This window comes from Dermacentor andersoni, chromosome 3, assembly GCF_023375885.2.
Source record: "Dermacentor andersoni chromosome 3, qqDerAnde1_hic_scaffold, whole genome shotgun sequence".
NCBI classification, from domain to species: domain Eukaryota; kingdom Metazoa; phylum Arthropoda; class Arachnida; order Ixodida; family Ixodidae; genus Dermacentor; species Dermacentor andersoni.
The window spans coordinates 38057358-38082738 of NC_092816.1; the positions used below are offsets into that span (position 1 = coordinate 38057358).

Genomic DNA, 25381 nt, shown 5'->3' on the forward strand with positions numbered 1-25381 from the left:
TGCAGGTAGGAATAACCCATTTCTACAACGAGAAGTCTGTAACGTGCTGTGGAATTTTCTTTGGAACGCGCGCTGTACACATTTTGGTTCTCTTATAGGCCGCTGTTTTTCCCTCAACCTAAGCCTCGTCGCGCCGTTGGTATAACTAAATAAAAGCCGTTACCCCGGGCGCTTTTCTCTTCCCCCTTGCATATCGGCAATGGTGCTGGCTGGCGTGAATGATGGTCCGGTGGCACAAATTCAATAAGCAGTGCTGGCTTTGGGTGCATGCGTTACGCTTTTGTCGGTCAACTGTCTCAAATTAAATTCGCATAACGAAAAACAGATGTCTTCGAACATTTTAGGCGTATGTGCACACGTTATATGCGTTTTCGATCGGGGCACGACTTTCGTCGGGTAGCGCAGGGAGTGATACATTTTGTCTGTACCGCGTGGTGTGTGTGTGCGCATATGTGCATGTGTGGGCATGTGTGGGCGTGTGTGTGTGCGTGCGTCTGTGTGCTGTGTGTGCTTGTGTATGTATGCCTGTGTGGGTGTGCATGCGCACACGTGTGTCTGTGAGTGTGCGTGGGCTTGCGTGCACCTATGTGTACGTGTGCGTGCGTGTGTCTTGTGTGTGCGTGCGTCACATCTTTGTATACTGTTTCAACGCTCCCTGAGTATTAGCGACTCTGTTGGGTTCACACCTCACTCTGGATCCTGCCGTTCCCATGCGGCGCGCATTTCGCGCGGCGCACAGGGTAGCGTCAATCTTCAAAACAGCTGCGAGAACGTCCCACCCAACTACACCCGCTTTGAACGTCTTCTCTTCGATCATGGAGTCACTACACCGCAATGAAAGGAGAGTGAAAGTCTGTGCAAACGTACAGCAAAAAAAGAGAATGTGTGCGTAGTAGTTGGCCCTCGGGTTATTTTCATTTCGCTTTTCTCGCGTATTGTCGCTGAGAGCTCTTCACATGCCAGTTACGAGCCCTCACGGAAGGTACCCTTCAAAGCACCTCATCGCTAAAGCCCATAGGCACTACCCATTGCATCGCCATTACAAGAGCGCCAGCAACGCCTTGAGCATGGTGACACAGCGCCTGTACCTCGTGCACGAGCACACGGCAGAGCCCGAGTCCGCCGTCCAATGAGAAGTCACGGCGTGGCTCGTAGTCTTCGGGGCGCAGGAAAGTGCGCGGTGTGGAGACGTGGTTCACTGTTGAATAGGCTCCTGTTAACTCTTCTTGTAAATTGTGTGAAAGTGCTTTAGTCTCGAGTTTCCGGGCACGAGTTCACCCAAAATAAACCAGCTTGTTTAGTGTGCTTCTTTGAAGAGTCCTACAGTATCACTTACCCGGCTTCCAGATTTCTCTTGGCACTTCTTGCGGCGGCGAGAGCATAACGATCCGCCTGTTTCCTCGACAAACCCATGGCTTCTCATTAACCTCATCCCTAGTTGTTTTCCGCTGGATATCTCAGAGAAACTTTCTTCTGTGCGGTAAGCACTTGTGCCGTTTCTTTCTCCCTTCTCCTTGTCTCCACTGCTCTCCCTTGGCTTCCTCTCGCAAGCCCTACTAAACAACAGGCAAGCGTTTGATACACGATCATCGCTTTGCCCCAAAGCCTTGTTCCTGGCCCGCTCGCGTTTTGACGAGTATGGTTCCGGCAGTGTTCATAAGGTAGGCGACCCATTTCCTCGCCTTTTATTTTGCCAATCAGCCGTCCTCGTATAATTAAACTCATTTTCATAAAGCTAGTAAAAAAGGGAACGAAGACGCTGCTAAGTGGTTTCTTGAAGTATTCATCCAATGCGCTTGCTTATGAAAGTCTACATGTTTTGGTACAAGAGATCTCAGCGAACATAGTGTGTTCGGTAAGGCCACGTGAACGCCGCTTTAATTATTAACTGCTGCGAAAAATATGTGGTGATCTTAGCTCTCGGATCCTAAAGCGATCCTCGACTCTAAACTTTTTCTCGAGCAGGTCTGCGCCGCTCCTCGACTGAAACACACACACACACACACACACACACACACACACACACACACACACACAAACACAAAGCTTTACGTTTCATCAAATCTTCCGCGGAGTGTCGATGAAGCGCACTGGAATAAAACAATGAAAAGCGACGAGACATATCCAAGACAGAAACATTTCAGGACGCAGATGTTGTCCCAGTCTTTAGCTACTCGGTAGGCGTCTAATTATTTCGAACAAAGTCCGCCATATGCCATTACGATATATTTATGTTTCCACTGCGTTTGCGGAAACAGAGGAGCGAAACCGGACAGACGGAACGCTTGATTTTTCACTTTCATCGGAAGCTTTTTCTTGTCATTCCCTCCACTATACGATGGTGCTGTAGCTGCTGTTCATGCTGCCGTCTTGCCCATTAGACAATACCCAACGCTATGTATGGGCCACTGGGCATGTGGCAAATGTGGCCACTGGGCTGGCTGCTTGCTGTCTTGCCGAATGTACAACTCGGACCACTGGACATGTGTGACTGTGTGCGTTTCCCCGGGGTACGCAAGCCTTCATGACCACTCTCAGAGAAGGGGCAGGTGCCACTGTGACCCAAGGGGCATGTATTTACGTGAAAAAGCAAAAAAAAAGAAGAAATTATTCATACTTTCGCTATAACTCTCCTGATATTGTCCACATTTACTTCTGCATTCGCTTATGATAATTTCAGACCACTGAGATAATGCTCTCAAAGCTTGATCTTATTTGCTTCGTTTTTCTCCGGTTAATAAGAGGTCACGGTCGTTCCGTAGCAAGTGTGCGCTGAGGAGTAACAACGAGCAGTAATCTGGTTTTTCTGGTCGATGGGTGGGAAAGGCACTGAAATTAATCGTAGAGTTTTATGACAATTTGGAAATAGTGCATTATAACGTAATTTATCAGTGCATTACTTATCAAGTTTCTTCCTCGTTTCTTTTTTTTTCTTCGTTTTTTTTTTGTAGATCGGTAAGTTTCAGAGAAGCCGGATGTGTGTGACGCACGAAGAGGGAGTTGAAAGCACGGAAGCTTGTTTCACGGAAGACATGATTATAGAAGCTCGAGAGACGCTTCGGGTGAATAGGTGAGTTGTCATGAGTGAGGCAGCGTCTTCGTTGCCAAATGTACTGGAAAATGTAGTCGCTATAACAGAAAGCTATGTTAGTGCGAAGGAAGATGTTGCTTAATATTTACAGTGCTTTAAGAGAAAGGAGGAAACTAGACCTCTTAACTGTTGTGGTAAGAAAAATACTCTAGCAGTAGTCAGTGAGGGCACATTACAGGAGGTGGCCTCGACAATACTTGCGAATGAATACAGAATTGCACGTATTGAGCAACCTGTTTCGTAGGAAAGCTGCAGCGGTACACATGGAAGAGTGAAAAAATCTAAACCCTCGCAGAGAGGTAGGCGACGAGAAAAATCGTCTGATGAGAGGGGATCGGGAAGGTGTTGCTGACACCTTCACTGACTAACAAAATATGTAACCAGAGCGACAACTACTACCACGAAAAGCGAAGGTGCGAGTACTCGATGACAGACACAGACACACACACACACGCAGACAAAATTCTAGGACACACAACAAAAGACGACATGGCGATGAGGAACGAGGGAAGGACAAGCCCAGGTCGCGAAAGGAGCGAGAAAGACATTACCTAAGAAAAGAAAGGTAATGTAAATAGGCATCGATAAAGGCCCCGAGTGCTGGCGCTTTGCCAAAGCCCCAGGACGAGACCCGAGCCGGCGCTTCTTCCTGCTGTGTGCTTCTGGAAAAGCAGTTCGGTAGCGGAACTGGAGAAGAAGGGGTAAGGGCGCGAGAAGCGGTGGCAGCGCCTCGCCGCATATCGGTCCAGTGAAGCGCGCTGCGCCATTTGAAAACCAAATCACGTCACTTTCTGACAGGAAAAGGTTGAACATCGGCGTTACATCGTACTCGCTTTTCCTTTGTTCGCGCCTGTTCTTTGTTTTTTGTTGCTTTTACATTTCTTGCCATTCGCGTTTCTTTTTTGAACCGTCTCCAGCACTGCAGAGTCACGCAGACGTCGAAGAAGCCAGCAAAGTTATAGCGTTATCTCCAGTGACAATGAAAGAAGCTGGCAGCGCACCGTGCGCAAACACACCTCCGGCGCCAGAACCTTCTCTGGTGCTTGCACTCTCTTTGCCCCAGATACACGGGAGGTATTGCAAGGAGCGCCCGACACCATCGCCATAAAATTTCTGAGCGAAGGCTTTTCTCCGGGGCTACAACTTCCGTCCTGGGCCCTAGGAAAAAGCATCCGAGAATTCTGTCTTTTTCAGTTCCTTCTGCGCGTGTTCAACTACATTGCTGGATCACCGGATACCCATCCGGACAGTTTTCTGACTACTCGCAGGAAGAACAGCGGCTTGCCTCTGCACTAAACTTAGAACAGGTCGCTGTAAGAATCCCCTTCGCCTTGCACGACCTTCTCTTTACTACAGCAATTTAACATTGTTAGAGAAACTGATGACGTACTAGTTACAAGGCCAGAAGTCAATCCTTGTCGACGACGTAGTATAGTTACCATTAGTTCGTATACCATTATTATGACAAAACGTCTGTTAATGTTGCTGTGTTGTATCCAGTTCAAACACGTTTAGCCTTGCTTGTAACGCCATGTGGTGGGCTTCATACATGTAGCCCGTATACAGCCTTCCTGCTAACATCTATTCCAAAATGTTCGTAAATACTTTATGGGAGCCGCGAACCATTTCTTGGTCTTGATGAGAAAACACATTAATATACGCCACTGTGGACATCTCAGCCTTTCCTTATTTATTATTATTATTATTATTTTTTTTTTTTTTGCAATCGTGCACGGAGTGTGGTGTTCGAAAGCGTAGGGCGAAGTGACCTTTTTCTCAAACGCCCTCGTTTGAAACAGAGGCCTTCTCCTCACCCGTTCCGAAGCTTCCGGCGTATGGAATATGTCGTCACATACAAGATTCCCATCGACTATTGGCCGACAGTGCTTGAGCAAGGAGCAGGCTCATGTTACTCGCGCATCCAGGGAAGGCATGCGCCTGGGAGACACAGTTGCCATGGAGTAGCAGTGTTTTGCCGGCACCTTCTGCGTGCACAGAAAAGTTTGTTGACGCTACAGGCTCTCCCGTCACCGCTTTGCTGCCGTTCTCACACAGCGACAGTCGCCATATTTCTGTGAGAGGTATCCAACGCCACCCTTGTTTACCGCGGTCAGTAGCAGGGACACCACGCGCAATGATGTTAAGAACGGGGTTTGCCACCAGCAGCTCCAGGAGCTCCGGTACGAAATGCGCAACCTGGTGACCGACGGGGCATTCGTCGGTGCGCTGTTGTGCACGCTACCGATGTACGCACACGATCGAAAACAGGCCACGCACAGATGACGTTAAAGACCGCGGGTCACATGACCAAAACGTATGGGCACCGGCCCGCTTCGTCGGAACGATTGATGTTGAGGAGGAAGGAGAAATATAAACGCGGCGGTCATAAAATCTACACTCCTGCTAGGTCTTTTTGAAACAACTATTTCGGTAATATATTCATAGGAGACACAAAGCTCGTTGCAAATTGTTTTGAGGCTACAAAAAATAAAAAGGGCCTCTGGATTTCAAGGTTCCTTAAGAGCGTTGCTTCGTGGAAAACTGGGAGGCAAGGAAGTAATGGGATTTGAAGGCAAGCAGGGCGTAGGACACACGAGAAACACACGGCAGCACTCTAGTAACTGATATTTATTGAAACTTTACGCCCAAGCTACGACGTAACTCTCTTATTCGTTTCTTTTATTTGTTTGTTCACTTGTATTCGCAAAAAAATTCGCCGTAACACATCTCACGATGACTGCGGGTAGTAATGCGCTTAGCAGTAAAGCAGTATGGCGACGCAACGTAATGCCACCACCGGAAAACCTCGTGTATATGTGTGGAGTACCCTCAAATGTGGAGTACCCCAAGAATGCTAATCGCATTAATAGTCATAGTCAACGCGCTTTTACTCACAGGTGCACATCGATAACTGAACGTGCATCTCAGAAAACATACCGCGCACCATAGGGATTAAACGTACTTGCACTAACAGGCATGCACTCACAACAAAATCTGTAGAGCACGCCAAAAGGAGGACCTAGGTCGGGACGCCATCGCTCTTCCAGCTTGCACGTCAGAATTCTGAACTGGCAGTCTGCAAAACACAAAACGGGGCGCGATTTCAACGCTCAATAAAGTTTCAATAAATATCAGCTACTAGAGTGCTGCCAACGCGCTACTTGCCTTCAAATCCCATTGCTTTCTTGCCTCCAAGTTTTTCAAGAGGCAACACTCTTAAAGGAGCCTTCAAAGCCAGAACTACGTTTAATAGTTTGTAGCCTCAAAACAATTTGTACGCAAGCCACTCCGCATATGCACACTACGGTGCCAACACGAATGATTACAAAAGTTTCTCAAGTCTACCCTTCTATGTTCATTGTTCCGCTTCTTCTTTCACACACCGTGATGATTTATTGATGTCGTCAGAAACTTTCTACAATATGTAGCAGAGAAATTATGGTCATGGACAAAGGTCCAGCGTCGGAAATGCTAATACCACCGTCTGTGAAGCCACCTCCCAGAAAGAGAGAAAGCAAGAACATATTTCTCCATGCAGTCCACATTTAATAACCTCAAGTAGGTATACGCTATCCTGCGCAATAATAAAATAAAAGAATTCCCGCAGCAATTCCTCTGGGAGTTCTCTAGGTATGCATAAGCATTGTGCCCCATAATCATCTCCACGCAGACCGGTGTCATTATCAACGTTATGAAACTTGATCCGACTAGTATAAACGACAGCCCTGAGGCGACACGAACTCCTGCGAACGGCGACACAAGGTGAATTGATGACGCAAGCAAACTACTGCAGGTGGCGGCGCAAGATGCACTGATGACGTTCGGATCATTAAAAGCCGTTATGGCTCTTTAGCGCCGTATCCATCGGCGTCAAACCGCTATCAAGCATGATCAACCGTACTCCGGCGGCAGCTGCCCTATCTTGAAAGCGATCTGCAATGGGGACAGAGTGCACTGAGTGCTGTTTTAGCCGCTTAGTTCATGTTGAAGCGGAAAGGCAGCGCGAAGGTAAATTCTCTCGCTCCTGTGGCCCCTATATTGAGTGTGATCGTCATGCGTGACGGACGCACGGAGCGACGGAGTTGCGGGAGGACAAACGTACGGGTGGACGGACGGGTTTCCTCGTTGAGTCGGCACAGAAATGCTTCCGCATTTTAAACACGTTGATGCTCCAACATGGGGCACATAAGCACTACGGAAATATGTGTGGGAGGACAATTCCGACAGACGACAGCGTGATGAGACGACGACAACGTCTGTTCAATGGCCGAACGCATTTCAGTTAGCGCTGTACAGTCACTTAATAAATGTTTTGAATGTACCAGTGACTGAATAAGCATAGTATACTGCTAACTAGGGCAGTTCTTTCAATTCATCACTCTCAGGTATATTCTCATTTTAGAACGACGTATAGACTACGGTGGGAATGATCGATTCATGGTCTTCAATCCATCAAGAAGATTGATTCGTGGTCTTCAGCGCCCAAAAGCAACACTGGAGCTATGAGATCTGGCGCAGTCGTGAGTTCCACATTAATTCTAGCCACATGGGGTTATTTAGTGCGCTCTTAAATCTAAGCGCAGATTGTTTCTGCACCATTTCACCCTAACTAGAACGCGGCCACTGCTAAAGCGAATAAAACTCGAGGCCTCATGCCGATATTCTGTCCGCCGGCTTAGCCAATCACATTACGGTGAAAGCGATCTCCTCAAAAGTGGTAGACGCCGAATACGGCAGGCCTACGTAACATCGGCAACGAACACGTCTATTCCAGAAAACAACTTGGTTCGATCGAGGTCTTCCCGTGTCCCCCAGACAAGCGAGTGACCATATGTGTACGAAAGACTATGCGTTCCGGCCTAACCTTCCCACGTATCAAATAAACCAGGCACCTTTACTCAAATCTTTATCCCACCCTTACTCAAAAACCATAGAACCCTGAGAAAGCGGAGATGGTGAAGCCCGCGCGAACTGTCAAAGTACAGACCAGGCAAAGCTTCCCGTCGACAACGACCAGGGTTATTGAACGCTGCGCACATAACAACGTCTCACATGGCGCTACGACTTTCATACCGTGAGAGACTTCCAAAGCGTCTTCTAGGCACGGCTCTTTAAAGTGGTCGAAGTACGCCCGATGGTTCGCCGGGCGTACCACACGCGAGCTCGTGGGGAGCGCTCAAGCCAGACGTGTTTTGTTGTGACGTCGCAAGTACAACACGACGCCCTGCAGCTTACAAAGCATTCCCGATCTCTCCTTTCAACTTCATTGAATATTTCTCAGGGCTGAGAGCACGAGCATTCTGAAATCAGTGAAGCTGCCTCCAGAATCGGTGGACTCGACCCCGTTTCTGCTATAGCTAATAATGACCAAGGGCTGATGTGCTTGGTCAATGGGGCCTTCATCAAGGTATGCTTCACGGCTTCAAGGTACCTTTAACGGCTACCACAGCCTCGATGACACACTCTCAATTCTGTGAAGTTTTCTTCGTGTTCGAACGATACAAATAGTAAGCTACTTTTTCTGAGAAAATCTACAGACACTTTCATTCAGGTTAGGCACGCGGTACTAAACGAATGTGTTCTAGAACACGAGGCTTAGCCTTAGTAGCTTGGCAGATATTACGCAATCATTATGCCAGTAGCTGCTAAAATAATTGCAATCCCGTCCTTTCGCTTTGCGTAAAAGAATCCACTTGCGCAGTTTACGTGCTCACTGAGAACCTTCGACATCGTGACGAATCTCGCCACTGTTCTCGCTTTGACAACCAACGCCAGACTCTCCAGTGTGCCTTGAATAGACTGGATGACTGGCCATTTTAGAGAAGCAAACATCTTGGGAGCCTGGCCTCACAGTTCGTTAGCCCAGAAAGCAGTTCGAACGCTTCTTCACTACCTGAAGGCAACAGACTTGAGTGCCCGCCTATAGACATCCTACACCTAACCTAGTGCATGTGAAAGTGCGGTATGGACTCATGTTTTCTCTCTTTCTCGTTCACTCTCCATTCCCCTCCCCACGTGTGGGGTAGCAAACTGGACTCAATCTGGTTAACCTCCCTGCCTTTCCTTCTTCCCTTCGCTCTCTCTCTCTCTCTCTCTCGCAAGCACGCCTGCGTGGGAAATGCGTGCGGCTGATAGCCAACGTCGTATACCCCCGGCGCATAAACACAAAAAAGAAAAAGAAAATAAGAAGCCGTTCAATAGTGCACTGCGCACATTCGCGTTCCTTGCATTGCTAGTCTTTCTGTATATTGGATGGGTGGTTGCCGCTAGTGGCTGGCTGACTTTAAATAAAGAGAAGCTTTCTTTGCCTCTTCTCCCGACTTTCCGCGCGCTGCCGCTGTTGCTTCTGTGGTCTTACTCGCTCGCGCCGCTGGACTTCTTGCAATATCACGGGATGGCGCTCGCCTCCGCGCATCATGACCGGCGCGACCGCGGCAGCGCTTCACAGTTTGTGCGTATATGGCACGTGCTGTGCTTGCTTTCCTATGCGACAAAAATGCAGGACTATGGTAGTGTAGACATTGCAATCGCCCATAGCCTGAAGAGAGCGCTCGGAGCTGGCGTCTCAACAGCATGCTTGCCACGTATGCAGAAGGTGCCCGTAAACACGCGACAGCAAAATGGCTCCAAATCGCGCACTCAGCGTTGAAGACACCCAGGCCCGAAAGAAGCATCGCGCGGAACAGGAGCATCTTTCGCTACGCAGCGAAATGTGGTGCAGACCGCGAATGTATGTATACAGTGTATACATACATACAGTGCCATAGGGCTATACTATAATAATTATATTATTTACGTACAGCCCATAATTTAATTAAAATTTAACACTTCTGTCACGATGCGAGGTAATCATAATAGTCAACCTCCTCAGATTATGAACAATGACGCAGAATACTGCCTCAAGCAAACACAGCCTCCTGTGTGCTCTGTGGGCTACGCAGACAAACAACAATGGTTCACGCAAATTAACGTTTAACATCAACTCACCACTCTCTTTTTGGACTGAACGCTGAACAAATTACACGTTCGCCGCCAGCATCCCTGCTCATAGTCGTCAATCAAAGAAAAGAGCATACAAAGCTTCGCTTAAATCGATTTCCACAGTGCGTGGCACCCGCAGATTTTGTTAAGCTGAGAAAAAGTGTCGGTGCCCAGGCTGGCGCACCGACACTCCTTATACCTTTATCGAGAGTCGACGCTGCAAGAGAGCTTCGCAGACTCGCTCGTACCATCACGTTAAGTTACTGGCATACACCACAGAACTCTAAGTGTCGCTTATACAGCCTCGACCCATCACTGAAACTTAAATTACCAGCGAACCTTTCACGACGTGACGCAACACTGCTGTGTCGGCTGTGGGTAGGAGTAGCACTCACAAACTCTTACAGCTATCGCACTGGAATGGCGGATTCATCAATGTGTGCTAAGTTTAGTTGATCTTGTATTAGGGATAGACGGTGCATGTTCTTTCAGCGTAAATTGGATAAAAGGTTTATGCTAGGTGTACAATTTCATTGCACCGCACAAGCTGTTCTTGCAAAATAATTGAGGTTGATGAAAATTTTCAAAAAAATCTACGTAGGTAACTTGAGAAACCATGTAACTTATACAAAGTACTGTCTCGCGCGGCCCTGCCATACTGGCTTGCTCCAATCACACTATTGAACATTCTCCAAATGCTCGAAAAGCCAATGGCAACTATCCCTACGTGGAAGAATGCGAAAGCATTGCGGCGTCTTGCAGACGATGACTCGTTTTACGAAGCGTAATGGTATTGTTTACGTTGCCATGTATAATTACTCGCACAACGCGACTCCTTCGCGTATATGACTGGTGGTCCAGAGGAGCAGGGCGCAGCCGAGGGCTTAGAAGTCATAGTCGAATGTTCGTCCGTCGGAGCGCACGACAGAACTCGCCGCAATCGCCGCACCGACTGGCAGTGGGCCAGTGCCGTCAGCGCCTTCGTTGATGGAGGGGCAGTATGGGAACGCTTGCTCCAATCACACCATCCAATATTCTCCAAATGCTCGAAAAGCCAATGGCAACTATCCCTACGAGGAAGAATGCGGAAGCATTGCGGCCACTACTCACACGCTCTTGTCACCACGCCGTGGTGAGCGGCATCGGAGCCAGCTATGGAATAAGACGACGAATCCTGAGTAGTGGCAAGAGCGTGTCTCTGTGATCCCGTGACTCTGTACCATCTGCAGCCACGCCGTCGGATTTTCCACTTCATGAGCCATTAAAAAAAGTAATGCCGTGTGCAATGATGACACTAACACGCCCTGCGACAGCCGAACGCGTTTCTCATTTAATACTTTCGTGCACCCTGTTCAGCTACCACTGCTGTCCATCAGATGTTTTCACGCGACTTGAATAAATTACGCAGAGTCACGATGGAAAACCGCAATAGTCTATAGACACGCTACGTTTGCGTGAACGCGATAGTACCGGGCATCGCCTCTCGTAAAGCATCGGCGTAATGCGACTTGCCGGTAGACGTAGCACTCCAACTTTCATTGTTCAACGTGCATCAAAAGCTTGCTACACGAGTTCGTTTGCGTTCCAATCCCATAGAAATGCGGCCGCCTCGGCCGGACGTCCAACCTACGGCCTCCAAAGCGTTGACTAATGAGAAAGGCTTGGTGGAGTCGACGACCTCGTGCTGAGCAGGGGAATACTACAGGCATAGTACGCAGATACTTAAGGGCGCATTAATGTAAAATGCATGACACAAACGGGTTCTGAAACGTTGCTAGACGATCATTAGCGTGTAAAGCTTCACGACAAAAGTGTGTCGTGTACACCGGGTCAGATTGGGTCACTCTGTTAGCAATACGGTGAAAAGTAAGCCCACTATTTCGTTAATAGATGAACCACCGCAGCTTCAGATGTTTCAGCGATCCCGTTTTACGGCAGCGCAGGGTATATGGAGCCGTCATTCAGCTGCTAAGCACAGCGATTACGACTGTACTCTCTTTCAGGAACCGTAACCGAGTCACTGGCTCTATTGCCAGAGCAAACAGCACGTGCACATATAAATGGAGCTGGCGCGATGAGCTTCGTCATTTTTAACGCGAGCGACCGCGTGCAGCAGAGCTATCAGCGGCTCCCGTTTCCCCGTTAGCTGCTGGGACGTTGAGCGTCGACACCCGTTTAAGCAACGGGGGCTTTCCGCGATTACGTAACCATTACTAACCGCTGCCACTGACACTAGCTTCGCTGCAAAACAGGTGTAATTGCGCATCTCCAAGAGGTGCATATATTGCCTCCCAGGGATCGCGCTGCGGCGGACTGGGCAAACAGGCTTGTTGATGACGGACTTGAGACATGATTAACTACCGTGAAAAGGACATCGCGCGAGTATACGAGAAGCACGTAGGCCAGACATCGCTGTCGTCCGATGTCCTTCTCGCGCTAGTTAATTCGCAGTGCTAGAGCACCGTTAGTGAAATTAAGAGTTGGCTCTGTGTTGGTGCGCGAGCGCTTGTATCGTTAAGCACATGTGGACAGTCCGTCGTGTATGTCCTGTAGCTTCTGTGGGACACTTGAACACCTTATATTTGAGTGTCCCGCATTCGTCGCACAACGTGCGCTGCTAATTAAGGAATACGGACTGATTGTACTCAAGTGTACGACCCTTCACGATTGCCTCTTTCCGAGAAGGAGTGCTGCTCAAAGCGACCAGGCCCATAGAGTCATGCTAGCTTTCATACTGAAAACTAATTTGGCCTCCCATTTACAGACAATTTTTTCCGTGTTCCTACTTTCTTTTGTCCGTGCCTCTGTCATTTGTTTATTTCCTATTTGCTTTCCTATTTCTTCGTTTCCTATTATTCTTCTCCTCTTCTTCTCTTGTCATTCCCTCCTCCCGAAAGAGTAGCCAGGCGTTGTGCCTATCTCAGTGGCAGTTGTCAGCTTGCTCCTTCCCTGCTTCCTTTGTGTGCTTGTATGTTTGCGTATTATAATAATAATAATAATAATAATAATAATAATAATAATAATAATAATAATAATAATAATAATAATAATAATAATAATAATAATATTAATATTAATAATAATAATGCTGTGTCAAGTCTGTAATAACCTCCAACTATCCCAACTTTCTTCTCTAATTGATAACAGACAGAGGATACAGTGATTACGCATCAGAAAAGGAGCCCACAAGCGCACGTGAAAAAGAGCACACCGGCAGAAAAGAAATTGGAGGACGCTTAAGCTGCGCCTTCAAGAGTGGAACGCGATATCGTTATCGCACACCGTTCGCACCGCCCACTCATTCGCTCGGCATGCTCTTGAGTCATACAAAGACGAAACGTGCGCGTGAGGAAGCAGAACGAACCAAGAACTCGGTGTCTCGGAGGGAGAAACGATCTACGCGAGCCAAACGCCGTGATCGGCACGGACAGCCGGGCCGCGACGCGCCATGAAGGCGGACGCAATCAGGGGGCTGACGCCTCGATGGAATCGTCCTCTATCTCGCTTGGGAGCACCACGCAGACGCATGACTATTCGCCAACAGCACGGCACATTTCGCAGGGGACGCTTTCCCATCAGACGCGCAACGGCGCAGTGATCCCGTCAGAGGCGTCCCGCATCGGACGCTGCACCTAGGAATCGCGCTGTGAGCGGAAAGAGGAGCCGTGTCGCGCGCGTGAGTGGCGCACCACCTGTAGGGGCAGCGCCGTACATTGCGAGGAGGGGGTCTTCTGTGTTTGCCGCAAGATGGATCTGCGTGCGCGGCAAGCGCAGAAGAAATGTAGCGGAAACGTACTTCGTTACGTGTTTAACTGCGACTTCTGTAATTTACATGCTCATAATTCCCGATATACACGGCAGTACAACTTTCTACGACACGTTTCTAAGGCAACACCGCATTCACTAGACGTGCTTTTGTCCCGCTATGAAGCATCGTACTCATGGCTGAGTCGTAGTGACTCCGTCTCACACTCCGGAGACCCTGGTTGGATTCCCACCCTGCCCATCTTGCAAGTTGTTTTTTTATAAATTGACTTCCGGGATTTTTCGCTCACGGCCGACGGCGCCGACGCCGGCGGCACCGGCTTTTCTGCGACACGAGCTCCTTAACGCTATCGCGTTACAACTAAGAAAAGCTCAAGTGACAAGCGGACGGATGGGGAGACAGAAGGACGGACAGACACAGACTAGTGAAAGACAGATAGATATAGCAGAGCCCGTAGCATGTCCATCGCCTTCACAGCGAAATACCGAATTGAGGCACCTTCGGCAGCGCGCCCATCGAGGAAAAGAGGGGTGCGGCTACATGCATAATAAATCACGGCATCGAAATGACCGGTTGTCAGTGCGCGCGCGGTCACAACGAAAACGGCGATAGAAGGAGAATGGCCGTCAAGAAGAAAGGGTACGGCGACGTACTCTTGTAGAGCTTCTCCGTTGGAACGACGTCGTCATACGAGCTGCACTGAAGAGGAGACGGAGGACGGGATTAGAAAATGGCACCCTTGGTATTATAGACGATAATCGCCATTTTGGTTTCTTTATTCTTGTTATGTCTGGTGTCTCCTGTCCATGTAAAGGTAGTACAGGTATAGGTATAGGTAAGTGAGCTGTTTTCGCTAGAAAGCAACACGTGGTCAAAAGAAACAGCTACAGACACACGTACATGCTTCACTATGGTGGCTGTGTTGTCAAAGCAGGTTGTGCGCGAACACTCGTCACAATGCAAGATCATACGCGGGCTAGGGCGCGTTCCTAGGCTAGGAACCGTTTTACATTTCGCAGCAAAAGGATCGTGTGAGTTACCCATTCATTGTTATGTTAGATAAAGAGATGTTGCTACTTTCCTCGTATCTATATAAATCCCAGACAATTCATGTGATCGCTGTGTACGCCGTAAATATAATCCTGAGATGTGTTGCGGTCATCTGTATGACATTTAGGTTTGATGTTTCCGAAAAAAAAAATTAAACCACTTAGATATGGATTGTCCTTGCTTATCTATTTTGTCGCCATTTGTTTAGCGCAAAGTCTCAGGATGAATTCATACCAACTAGGCCGGCTCGCAGCGATGCTTCATTTTTTCAACTGAGAGAAAGCGTCTCGGGTGGGCCCCTCACCGCATAGACTTACAGCGATGGACCATTCACATCAAACGTCAAGCGTAATGAAACATACGTTACTTTGCCCCCACGCTTTCACACTTTTTTAGCCTTACCTTTTCAATGCAACAGTTCAGCTGGAAAAAACATTTAAACTATAGGTACAATATAAACACAATGTGAAAAGATAGTGCGAAGAATAAAGACGACCTCCGATATTTACAGAAGTTGTACTTACATTCTTTTTTACAGCGAAACTGTATAGGGGTAGTTTCTCGAAAAAATTGCGTGCGTCTAAGCTGGTCTAGTTTCTTTGCGTTGAACTGCGTGGATAACGGGACTAGCGACTGTCCTGTTCGTATCACTTCTCGTCTGCGCAGTTCGACATGTTGAACAGGACAAACTGTCCTTTTCGAACTTCCCGTTTAACAAACGGCGCCAACAGCTTCACAGTGACGTCACATAATTCACTCCTTCCCTTTCTTCTCTGTAGTGCGTGTGTGCAAATACGTGCGTGCGCATGCGCGCGTGTGTGTTGTGTGCGTGTGTTGCATGTGTGTGTGTGTGTGTACAAATGTAGGGACGGCCTTAAAGTGCACGCACCAAGATTTATCTTTTCACTCGTTTTCTCCCCCTTTCTTCTTTGTCAAGTCTATGCTCACGCAAGGCTGACCAATCGCCTTTCTTGCCAGTGGAGGGGCTTAACGTCCCATGCTATCTATCTATCTATCTATCTATCTATCTATCTATCTATCTATCTATCTATCTATCTATCTATCTATCTATCTATCTATCTATCTATCTATCTATCTATCTATCTATCTATCTATCTATCTATCTATCTATCTATCTATCTATTTTTCGTATTTCTCTTTGCTATCCCTTATAAGAACTCGAGTTGCCTACGCACCTTGGCTATCTTATACTTGGCTATCGCCACCGGTGGGCGCATCGGCCTCCAACCAACCGAAACCGCTCTCGTATGTCTACGGGTTTATGGATTCGTCTTCAGGGGCTTTCCGTCGAGTCCAGCTTCCGTGGTACTGCACGTTTCTAGTGGTACGCGAAGCCAAACAAGCGCAGCTCAGAGGCCAAACGCAGGTGCCCCTCGACGCCTAAAGAGGAGTTCGCCGAGTTTGCGAGCGTGTTCTTCTCTCGCTGTGTGTGCGAGTACGACGACGAGATGTAGGCGCCAGCAGCAGCAGTAATAGGCAACTACGTTCGCAAGGCTATGAGGCCGCAGCCGCCAACTCCTGTGTTTTCCGTACTCTCACGTGTACGTAGTACATCTGCTTGTCGAGCGCTGTGTACACATGCCACGAGTTTCGCCGTCCAGAATATATATGTCCGCGGGGCATGCTTCAGAGTTCTCATATGTAGATTGCGGTAGTCGACTCGCACATTTTTGCTGCGGTCTGGACGCATTTCCGCAAAACTCGCATCCTCTGTGTACGAACCTTGGACGTGGCATAACGTACTGTGGTTACATGCGCTTCTTTTGTGCCTCGGTTATGTTCATTTTTGTTTTGTATCTGACACATTCAGCGTCTAAAAAGTGTTCCTTTCACCTTTACGCAACAGGCAATGATGCCTTGTCGGCTTCTCGAGAATGCATCGGTGTATATTGGGCAAGTGTCATCTGTAAGAGCTGGCGGTGTACCGCATATCTTTGTTTTAGCTAATTCGAAATAAGGCCGGAGCATCGCACTCTTTCATCGAAATGCCTATTTGTTTGTTCCTTTCCTTTACGCGATGAAATAAACGGCCTTGGTATCCCTGGAACACAGTAAAGCGACAAATGCAAACAAAGCATCCGCATTCATTGTACAATTCGAACAAATGATGCTGTTTGACGATGCTGTTGATCTCATTGGAAGTATAGTCACGACTACGACTTCAAGAGGTTATGTTCCTAATATTGCACACACACACACACACACACACACACACACACACACACACACACACACACACACACACACACACACACACACACACACACACACACACACACACACACACACACACACACACACACGCAAATGCGCATTCGACTGGTTTAATATTTGCATTGTTCCAAAAATCCCGTGCTCAACACTGCACGCAAGAAATTCTCCGGGCAATCCTTTGTCAGGAGCAGACGTAGTTCAAGCCGGCCTTAACTATGCTGTCGTGAGTCCCGGCCATTGTCAGCCCCCTGACTAAACACCTAAACTTAATGTTAAGACAACCGTTGCTTAGCGCAGATGGTATAATTTAGCTGAAAACGAAAGCTGCAGCTCTGCTTCTTTTTTGTTTTCTTTTTATGGCGAAGCTATATATGGCTAGGTTCTGGAAAATTTTGCGTGCGTTTATCGAGCCGTGTAGATCGAGAATTTCTCCCCATACGTGGGCCGATCCCGAAGATAGCTAGATACCTGGCTGACCCGCGCTTGAGATGAAGCAGGCTTTAAGCAGTCTGCCAACTTGTATAGATAAGTATAGTATCTTAGGTCCAAATGCAACCCGTATGAGATATCAAGCTGACGAGAACAGATACTACACTTTGACCCGCGTCGGCCATGTCTACGTTCGCGCAGCGCTTTCTCTGTCGGCATTCCGAGCGCTCGCGTATCTCCTTTCCTTTCCTTCCGCTCTTCCATGGTAGCGGTCTCATAAGCGTGCTGCTCCACATGACCGCGAGGCGGAAAGAAATTCGAACGGTCCATGTGGCTCCGATCCCGCAAACTTGGAACGTTTCACCGGAGCAACGGCCAGGTTTCAGCGGGTGCTTATGGGGAACCACTTTTGTTTGGCCTGTATCGTGTGTGACCCCTTGTGGTTTTCGAATGACCTCACAACCATTACTGCATTGCGGGACGTCGACCAACGGACGATGGCCTTGGCTACGGTGAAGCACTGTGTGCCCTCGGAGTGCGGTGAGGTGCGTGCCTGTTCTACGTGGCGGGATTCATTAGTAAAAGGTGTCCTGCCGCGTTTTGCAACAACACGTAGGTATGTGTACCCCCGGTGCCTCATCATCTTCTGAGGCTCAACATCGTGGAGGAGCGACTAGCCTCGCCTTCCATTTATATGCTTACGGCGTCTGACAGACAGTAGCGGTCAGTTCGCCATGAAGAAGCCCACATACACAGCTTCGCTGGCCATCCACCTTCACAAAGTGAAATGAGGCTGAATTTTTCCCGCTGTAACAGTAAAAACATAGTGCTTTAGCACGATGATGTTTTGCATGATTACGTACATGAGAATGACGCAAATAATTTTCAATTATTGCAAGAACCAACCTTATTACGTTGCTTTCTTTATTTGTGAAAGTATAACAGCCGTTACCATCAGTCAAGCTAAAGAAAGCGCACGCTAAACAGCCTAGTATATTAGCCGTCAGCAACTTATTTTTACGGCGTCCTGTGTTTAGCAAATGTAATGTTTCACGTGGTCATCTTGTGATACCTCGTTTCCGCTTCCCTTTTGTATCACGTAATGAAAGTACCAAAGCTCAAAAATTCACTTACGCGGCAAAACAGATTTCTGCGTACAGTGAGATAGCCGCATAATAGAAGGGCACCTCAGGAACAGCTAAGGATGGCCACATAATCACGACAGCCATGCAGTCATACGTGTGAGATCAAATGTATCCCACGACAATATCAACGCTTAAGGTGTTATTTCCTTCTGCTGAGTGATGTCATGCCACCTCGTTCATGTTTCCCGGTATCAGGAGCATTGCCGATTGATCAAAACATCATTACCGGGAATCTAGGCTAAAGTGCTGAATTCAGGTATAGCAGTGAGCGCTTCATTTGTTTAAAGTGACGCCAAACGTTTTTTGTGACATGCTTGAATCACAATGCAGCTATAAAAGTTGAATGATTGTGACAAATGGAGGGCACGACGATCACACATCGCGCGGTCGGCACCTGCAATCACTGATTTTATTACAGCGCAACGACTACAGCGCAAAGCCAAATGAGTCTCGCGAGCCTCTACATTCGCAAAAGATAAATAACACCATTTATGATTGTGCTACAACTACGTAACAAAGATACTTTGAGGGATATCCGCGCCGTACGTGCACACGTGAACAAGTAGCGGCTAGCAGACGACGTTACGTGCATTCCACACTAGTGCAGTTCAACCAGCGTCCGCCGGGCGGCGACTCCGCTCGATCTCGCGGCCATTAATGCGCCCCGTGGGAGCAATCAGATTTTTTCTTCATATTCCATTCAAAGCAAAAATGTTTCGGTAGATCAGCGCTGCAGTGCAACAACGCTTGTTATTGCTGAAGCCCGCACGCCCATAGCTCCTATTTTAAGCATGAAATGCTTTTAGCTCTCGCTGTTGGCATCCTTCAAGTGTCCTTAAGCCAAAGTAAGAGCCATTGTACGGGCGCTCAAACGAGAACATCCGGGGGAGTTGGTAGAACAATTCGAGATCGTCTGGACAACCAGCAAAAACTTAAGAAAATGCGGTGTCTGACCCCCAACCCTCGGTGCAGGACCACATTACATTATATACGCTAGTTACTGCCCAAACAAGTTACTAAAAATATTGCTTGCGAGTTCTTCCTAATGCTTGCTCACAATATCACTCAAGCTGTCATTTCTAGTACGCTGAAGTTTTATTTGTCATTTCTCATAGCGACGTTCAAAAGGCACATAGAGGGTACCATACAGTTCATTGTCATTTTTTTGGCGCTGAAGGAGGGTTGTGCTCTTTTGAACGCCAGCGGTACGTGAGTTCCGCGGTGAGTGGTCTGCGTCACCTCGAGAGATGGCGCCATGTTGCATGACGCCTCCTTCAGGAGCCACGCAACGCTGGGCAGTGCGCTCGGTCTCCGTGGTATCTTTCGTTGCCTGTCGTGCAGCCTTCCACCGGTTTTCTTCTTCTACATTGACAGCATTCATATGGAACATCACACACGCGTGGTGCAGTGAGCGGTGGTGGGGTGTGCCGTTGCAGACATGCATTGTACTCATTTTAATATTGCAGCTAGTATCATCTCCAACCAATCTGCTTTGGTGGTTGACATTTCATGCTTACGTCTACTCTCGATTACGGGAGATCCAGCAATATTTAAAGGGAAGCTTTCTTTGCCTCCTTCTTCGACTTTCCCAAAGCTGCTGCTGCTGTCTGGCACATCGCGTCGCGGGGACGTTCAGAGCGTGTCAATACATGACAGGAGCGAGTCAGAGAGGAAAGGCGGCGCGAGAAACTCGTTTGGACTCAACCGCGTCGAATGTGCACAATGCCCTCTATAGCTACCGGGGCGTCGCCACATTAGCCTCTTGACAACTGTAATTATCTGTGACCCCCTCAGAAGCATTACAGAAACTGCAGCGCTTCCCTTAGTTTACTAACGTGCAAGTCTAGAGGGGAAGTAGATGGAACTGTAGTGAGGAAGGAGTAGAAGATGCAGTTCCCATACAAGGGGAGGGTGTGGGAAGGTGACGTGAGAAGGCAAGGAAACCCTACTAATATACGTCAGCAGTTGCGGGGAAACTGGATAAGCTTAAGTTCAAGGTACGGTACAGTACGTTCCTGCTATTTCTGAAAAATAAACACCATGCAAATATGTCAACTGGATATATTACGCTGAGCGTGCAGAAAGAGCCGCAATAATTAAAGTGCACCGCAGGGTCCAGGCGACACTATGGAATCGGTCGACCGTCACATCAATATTTCTGTGCCGGAGGTCGCTGATTTGATCTCGACCGCGGTAGCCGCATTTTGACGGGGGCGAAATAGAAAATGCACGTGCACTTAGATTTTGGGACACGTTAAAGAACATCACGGTGTCAAAATTAACCCGGAGTCCGCCACTACGGCGTGTCTCATAATCCGATTGTGGTTTTCGTGCATAAAGCCCCATAATCCAATTCACCTTTAGTACTTCTGCCACCATGCGATGCGCGATGTGAGGCAATGACAGTGCTCAACCCTCTCAGGGGTTATGAAATATGGTGCACAGCAACGCCTCAAGCAAACACCTCTCCCTCTGTGTTCTGTGTACTACGCAGACAAATAGCAGTCGTACACGCAAGGTAACGTTTACCATCACCTCATCACTCTCGTGTCAGACAAAACGTTGAAAAAATTAAGCTTTCGCCGTCAACATCACCGCGAATTATCGTCAGTCAAAGCAAACAGCAAAGAAAGCTTCGCTTACATCGATTCCAAAAGTGCCTGAGATATCCATATTTTTTTTCTGTTATTGTTACTCCTGCCTAATTCTTCTTCCTCTTTTTTTTATTCTTTGAGACGGGAAGGCTCGCATATCTCACGTAACAGCCTGACTACAATGGCACCACTTAGAGGCAAAAAAAAAAGGGCAGCAGTACAATTGAGTGAAATATCTATCGAAGCCAGCATAATATCGCCTTCGCCTGCCCTTCGACGTATCATGCGAGGTAAACAACAAAAAGTACGGTCAGCCCATATATTACCAAAAGTCCTCGCTTTCGCCGAATCAGTCCGTCCGGAACTGCTAGACTTCATATTCTTCAAGGCCCCTTCTTTCTATCTCTCACTCTTTCATATCATCTATTACACGTCAGAGTCAGCAGTATGTGTCGGGCAGAAGAATGGAACGGATATCGCGCATTAACATATCGCATGTATCACTATAAAGATCCCCGCGGATGACGGGATCCGCCAGCGCCGGGCTGCATCTTTTTTTTTTTTTTTTTTTTTGGCAGGCCGTCCGTGAAAACTGTACGACGACCTTTTTAAGGCGACTCGGATACGACCCTTTCCTCGCGGATCACTAATATAGAAGTAACAGCGAATGGAAAAGGGAGTGTGCGGCGCATAAGAAAAATGGAAATATGCAGGCAATTGTAATCACAGAGCACCAGCCCCACGCCCGCCCGCTCTTTGATCTGCCATGACACCCACACTTCCCTGCGGCATCCCGGAGTGTGCCTTAACCCCGCCCACTCTTTCAGTCTTTCTCCATTGCCAAGCAGCGCACAGCGGGGACCTAAAAGCTGTGCCGATAACAAAAGTGCGAGATCTAATAACGTCCATAAAAAGCGTGATATAGAATGTAAGCAGATATACAGGGGAGGGGAGGAGGCACTGAACGGGAACGGCTCTCCCAAGCTGTGCCGCTGTGCGTGGGAGCCGTGCAGCCCAACTCATTGCGAGCTATTGCTGCGTTTACGACCCGCCGTTATAAGGAGACGGCTCCGTTTCGTCGCTATTTTTATTCATTTTTATTTTATTCATATCATACCTCGTTCTTCTGGCGCCCCCGAAATGGCGGAGACCTGTGCGGACAGAAGAGCGATGAAAGAAATTTTGAGAGATCGAAAAACGGGCGTCAGAATAAATTAAGGAATACTATATTAAAGGTCAGATTTGCAGAGACGAAGAGTAGGAGAAGGAGCAATAAAACGCAGACACGCGCTGATTCATTTCCTGACATAATTTTTTTTCCCTTTCTGCTTGGTCTCCTCTCTATTCCTTGTCCATTTCCTTCTTTGTTTCGTTGTACCTTTGTTCCCCATCTGGGTCACAAACTCGGCTAACAAGCTGAGGAAACAGCGGGGACACCAGCGTGGTGCGTACATTGGCAAAGCGAGCGCCGCTTGGAAGCACCAAACACGGGTGACCCATTAACTCGTCGACAGTATGGCAACGAGGAAGACGAAGCGAATTTGGGTAAAACCATCCCTTTTCCCCACGATCTCATCAGCCTTTTTCTCCCTTATTCATTATCTCCTTAGGCACTGGAGCAAGGCTGTAAGGAAGAAAATAACTGCAAATAGCAAAGATGCAGAACGTTTAAGTTTCGCCTTTAAGAGCGCAACACGATGGCATTCAAAGATCCCTGACTGCTTCTCTCGCTTCCCGGCAATTGGAGCTTATGTAACCGTAATGTTTACCGGGAAACGCTGCACGCGAAACGCTACACGCTATACACGTTTTAAAAAGCTTTACGCTACCTTCCGACGTAGCATGCACCGCATGCTCACATGGCGTCGTTATGAATAACGCGCTTTCGCGGAATGCGCTGGTGAAATCTAAACCGTAACCCGGGGCAATACGGTCGGATTACTTGGCTTAGTAACCCACGTACATAGGCTGCGGCCACGTAGCCTTGGCCATGCTGCCACAGAATGTTGTCGGCAGACATGTGCGTCTGCACGTTCTAGTGCGAAAGCAGCTCCATGAAGCTGAAAATACGGTGTCCGTCCAGCGTTAACATTCGTGTTACCAAAACCCACGTGACCAAGTGATGACGTAACGTTCTCAGTGCTGGGCCTGCTGCGGCTCGCAATGCGAAATCCCACAGTGAACAGCCACGGCGTCAGACGGTTGCCGTGGCCCGCACCCAAAAAAATTCACTTCGCGCGATTCGAAAAGTGAGTTGACCTACCTTCAATAGATACCGGGCCCACTCCCGAAATTCACTTGGCCCAGCCCCAAGATTGGCTTTGCCCGATTTAATTATTGGGTCAGCCCACGTTAGAAACCGAACTGGCCCACTCCCACAATTGACGTGACGCTCCTTCAAAAGTGGATTAAGGTGCATTAAAGTAGACTTTTATATTAAGGTGGATAGCTTATAGAGATCGCTATGCTTTCGAATTAAAATAATGTAAGGATACGTAAGTGAGTGTCGACATTTTCTTTCCTTCTCTCTTTCTCAAAATAAGGTTCGTAGCGCAGCGCTACATTTCAAAGCCGGTCGAAGGTTTTTCGAGGATATCTGACATGACTTAGGCACGCCTAGCACCGAGTCCCCGAAGAAACAAAGAAAGAGCAACAAGCACCAATACACAGCCTTTAGTATACTAACATGTAGAATAACCTGCTGCTATCGTCAAGTTAACAAAAGCGCTGATATATATATATATATATATATATATATATATATATATATATATATATATATATATATATATATATATATATATATATATATATATATATATATATATATATATATATATAGACAACAAGAAAAATATACACAGTAACGCAAAGATGAATAACCTGAGATGTGTACTAACGTGACGTAATCTATTCTATGAATGCGTGGGCATGGGCAAATTCCTTATACATTTGCTCACATTTACGCTTTTTGGGGGCAAAGAAGTTTATGTGTTTGCGAGGAATATGTAACAGCGCATGAAGGCAAAAATGATCAAGTCCGCGGATAACTTAGTACATCCTGAGCCGACAAAAGTGAAATATTTAAATAGAGGGAGTCTCTTTAATGAAAAACTGACAGATTCGCTTGGCGACCCGCCTATTATGCTAGTCCAGATGTGAAGAATGATACGTGAAATGATAGGCACATAGCCTACCACTGACGAACAAAACGCATCGAGTAAAACTGATTAAATGTTTCTGAGAGAAACGGCGCACGCTCTGACATACTTGCAGCGCCTTTACAGCGTCTTCGCGTACAACACGAAAGAAACCGGGTACGTGCACAGGGCATTCCTCGGGAGCATGGATTACAGGCGCGCATTCCCAGACAGCGAGTATCACGATACAACTGCTGTATAATTGTGGCACGGTCGACGCGGTAAGCCAGTGACCGCGCGGACGGACGAGTACGACACGGCCGCAGTGGAAGATCGCCAAGGAGATGAAGGCGAGGAAAGCGACGGCGACGGGTGTCAGAACGGGCAGACCCGGCGGAGACCAGAGAGGAAAGAAAAATTGAGGTGCCATTCCAAACTGTGAAGGTGGATGACCAACGAAGCTGTAGCACATCACACGGCGTTAGCCAAGGGTACATGTATTTACGAGTATTTTCATCATTTGGCAATGGTAGTGACGATAGCTTTGTGACTACTGTGATATGGTTGGTTTGGGTATTATTATTATTATTATTATTATTATTATTATTATTATTATTATTATTATTATTATTATTATTATTATTATTATTATTATTGGCGGAGGGCATGTAGCCTGCTTCGCCTCCGCTACGGGTCGGCCCCGTATTGCACGACCTCTGGGATCGGCCCACACAGTTTTGTCCACGGACAGGACAAATGCATCTAAGGAGCGGGGGGAGGGGGGGAGGGGGGGAGGGGGGAGGTAGAGGTATGCAGCTTAGCTTAAAAAGAAAGGCAAGAACAAACGAACCGTATAACACTACGAAATCAAAAGTGGGAGCCACTAAGTGGAAAACTTTAGCGTCGCTCGCAACACCGTTTAGTTGAGACCGGAGAGAGATGGAGCCAGC

At 47.7% G+C, this 25381-nt stretch overlaps 2 pseudogenes; one reads left to right on the forward strand and one right to left on the reverse strand.

Moving 5' to 3' along the window:
* Positions 1-17557: 17557 nt before the first annotated feature.
* LOC126521023 (U2 spliceosomal RNA) lies at positions 17558-17737 on the reverse strand (annotated as a pseudogene).
* Positions 17738-25024: 7287 nt separating this feature from the next.
* On the forward strand, positions 25025-25167 carry LOC126521027 (U2 spliceosomal RNA; annotated as a pseudogene).
* The last annotated feature ends 214 nt before the right edge of the window (positions 25168-25381 follow it).